Source organism: Physeter macrocephalus, chromosome 20 (genome assembly GCF_002837175.3).
Source record: "Physeter macrocephalus isolate SW-GA chromosome 20, ASM283717v5, whole genome shotgun sequence".
Classification (NCBI taxonomy): domain Eukaryota; kingdom Metazoa; phylum Chordata; class Mammalia; order Artiodactyla; family Physeteridae; genus Physeter; species Physeter macrocephalus.
This window is the reverse complement of record NC_041233.1, coordinates 23,114,194-23,114,642: the sequence shown is the minus strand read 5'-3', so window position 1 is coordinate 23,114,642 and position 449 is coordinate 23,114,194.

The window sequence follows — 449 nt, the reverse complement described above, 5'->3', positions numbered from 1 at the left end:
TAATCAAGACAGTATGGTACTGGCACAAAAACAGAAATATAGATCAATGGGACAGGATAGAAAGCCCAGAGATAAACCCACACACATATGGTCACCTTATCTTTGATAAAGGAGGCAAGAATATGCAATGGAGAAAAGACAGCCTCTTCAGTAATTGGTGCTGGGAAAACTGGACAGCTACATGTAAAAGAATGAAATTAGAACACTCCCTAACACCATACACAAAAATAAACTCAAAATGGATTAAAGACCTAAATGTAAGGCCAGACACTATAAGACCCTTACAGGAAAACACAGGCAGAACACTTTATGACATACATCACAGCAAGATCCTTTTTGACCCACCTCCTAGAGAGATGGAAATAAAAACAAAAATAAACAAATGGGACCTAATGAAACTTAAAAGCTTTTGCACAGCAAAGGAAACCATAAACAAGATGAAAAGACAA